Below are 3,158 nucleotides of genomic sequence, written 5' to 3'. Positions count from 1 at the left end.
TTTTTTTTTGTTTCTTTAATAAGAAATCATATTCGTTTTATTCATAGTGTTTGTGTATATTTTGTATAAAAAGTTTTTCCATGGTAACATTCCGTAATTATTTCAAAATAACCAGTATTCCCAATACAGTTTTGTTAGGTAAGGGACCTTAGTCTGGTACCTTACACTGATGTTTTTTTAAGGTCAAGAGCCATTATCTGGTATTCCTTACGCTGTTGTTTTTTTAAAAATAAAGAGCCATTTTCTGGTATTCTTTTTTTTTTTTTAAGGAAAGGGCCTCTTTGGTGTTCCGAAAATTTGTGCCGTTTTTCGGTGATATCCACGTGATTTTTCAAATTTCGGTAATTTTAATAAAATTATATTGCTCGAATTTGTGTAAAAACTTTTTTTACATGCTGTATTCGCGACCATTGCATCGTTAATCCACATCATTTTCCGACAATTTTCTCGGCAGTTATTTTTCGTTTCCATGAATTTTTTTTCACATGGTTTTTCAAACAGCAATTCTTTTAATATGATGTTATTACGACACATGAATTGAAAATTTTAACTAACACTTTTTGACGCTTAATTCGTGACTATGCCTTCGTAAATCAATATCATTTTCTTAATATTTTTCGGCCTAGCAATTCCACATGTATTTTTAAAATCTCTTTAGTTTAAATATGATATTATTACTACCGACGTATTCGATATCTCGGATTTAAGTATTTACCATTCAGTGATAGTTTTATTGCAATAAGTCAGCAATGATGTTGAGCTTTCTGCATCACATAATGTATTGTCGATCGAAATGAGCTACAGGTGGTGCAGAGCAGATCTCTCTACCTATGGCAACACTCGCTTCCATTAGCGTGTGGATAGTCTTAGAAGTAGGAAGTATGTTAGTTTCGATCTTGATTTTCAAATAGATTTAAAACTTTCAAGTTAGGAAATTATATGGAACTGAAAACTGCATTAAACATGTTTTTAAAAGAAAACGTCGTTGAAATTTTAAACAAAATTTTTAACAATTAAATACGATAGAATATTATGGTCGGAGTGATAAAGTATAGTAGTAGTACATTCCCATACAACTGAGAAGAGGAGGGAGGGTCAAGCCATGGAATCGGTCTTCTCCTCAGATGACGTATTACTATACCAGTTTAAAAATATGCTTGTATGAACGCTGTTATGGCTAGTAGTATTTTTTTAGCACTAGCAAACTTCGCTACTGATTTTGAAAAAAGAAATCACACCCTACATGTTAAGAGTATCCTGTCCTTAAGAGTCCTGGCGGTTCTCATTTCCATCTCTTCTTGATACCTGTGCCGAAGCTGGGTTTCCAGCTGTAGAAAAGAACAATTGTTCTAAAATAATTATGTGAAACGAAATGAAAATAGCTATCTCAAACTTTATCCCGAGATTTGAAGAGTAATTTAAGGAGCAGCAAGCTTTTGACTAAACGAATTCATATGACCTTCGAGTGTGGATTCTTAATAACTCTTTATTCATATTCTCGCTTGTATTATTAAATTCTTCGCTCGTGTTATTACCTTCTAATTAGAGTGGATTTTAATTATGATTTTTGCGAAATATGCTTGCATTCTCATCGCTCACTTCCGTAAACATTTGAAACAAATTGCGTGTATGTGATCGCTGAAGTGCAATAATAAGCTTTTCTACAAATTATCTAGGTTATCTACTGATTAACTAAGGTAAAGTGCCAAAAATTATTTCATATATCAAATAGCCAAGGTAATCTGCGAATTCTCGACTCTAGATAATCTACCCAATACTAACTATAGGCTCTCATAAATTTGAATATTACTTATTTCACTCTAAAAATTGAGTACTCAAATGTCACGAAACTTTCTTCAGTTTTGATGAAACCGTTTTCTGATATATAGCTCCGAGCCAAAATTTTGCCAAAGTGATGAAATAATTATAGACATTTCTTCGAGGAAACGAAATTCTACAAAATTAAAGAAATATTTCATCATTCTATGGCTTCCGAATAAAAAAAGAACTTAATCTAGTACGAGGCCAACTCCTTGGCCACCATACAACCAGTCGTCTAATATTGGCACTTTATTTTCGATCATTGAATCTTCATCCTAGTTTCGTTATTCTAGCCCCACAATGCACAACGATGAGGTTTTGAGTAGATGAAACATTTTCGTCATATATTTCAGAGTTCTCATTTTGTCACGAAACACGTGATTTCGTGATCGAATGATTCTCAAAATCAGTTCAAGAATTGCTGAAGCGTCAAAAGTAAGAGTTTTATTTCTGAGAGTGTAGGTGCTTGTTAAAGTGAAAATAAGATCATTGCTGTACGCCTAAGTTAACATAATCTTTATTTATTTTACAATATCTAAAGAGTTAAGTTAATGTGATCAACAAATTATCTAATGGTATCAATAAAAAATACTTATAATACAATGGAATCAAACGGTATAAAATGTTTTTTTTTTATTTCCAATGAGCTGCACAATCGGTCTTGCCGATGACCAGACCTAGTGCGTTCTCCAGAGGTGGTATCCACTCTATCAGGACCACCACAATGGGTGAGATACCGTTGGTCATGTTAATTTGGACGTCTAGTTTCTGCCACACTAGATGGCAGCACCGAGACTCTATTTGGATGCTAAAGTGCACTAGGAATTTAATTTTGCCGGAAATGCCAAGAGCCAAATAGGGACTCCAGGGATCTCTTACATGCGGCATAATAATACGACATGGCCGCTGAGGATTTTCTGCATCCCGAAAATCCGGTGTCTGGGCGGATCGAACCCGCAGACTTGGGCTCAGAAGGCCGACGACAAACCAACTGCGCCACCCAGCCACGTATAAATTGTTATTACAAGTAAGGAAATAAACAGAAGGTTATTTATAAATGAGAAAAACAAACTTTTGAGCTTTAACGTTTCAGAAGCCATTAACGTGTGTACATTACCTGGGTGAAAGGCAGAAAATTCTCAATTCCGCACTTTTGCGAATCTACATATTAACTCTGTAATTTGCATATTAACGGTTTTCAAGTTTTAGCGACGAGCTCGGGCTCGTTTACTAAAAAAAAAGTTTACGACTCGTGTAAGTTCGGATTTATGATAAAAATTGTTGTTGTAGTTCATTTACGTCGCACTAGAGCTGCACAATGGGCTATTGGCGATTGT

Source organism: Parasteatoda tepidariorum, chromosome 8 (assembly GCF_043381705.1).
Source record: "Parasteatoda tepidariorum isolate YZ-2023 chromosome 8, CAS_Ptep_4.0, whole genome shotgun sequence".
In the NCBI taxonomy this organism is placed as follows: Eukaryota; Metazoa; Arthropoda; class Arachnida; order Araneae; family Theridiidae; genus Parasteatoda; species Parasteatoda tepidariorum.
Note: the sequence above shows the minus strand (reverse complement) of the source record.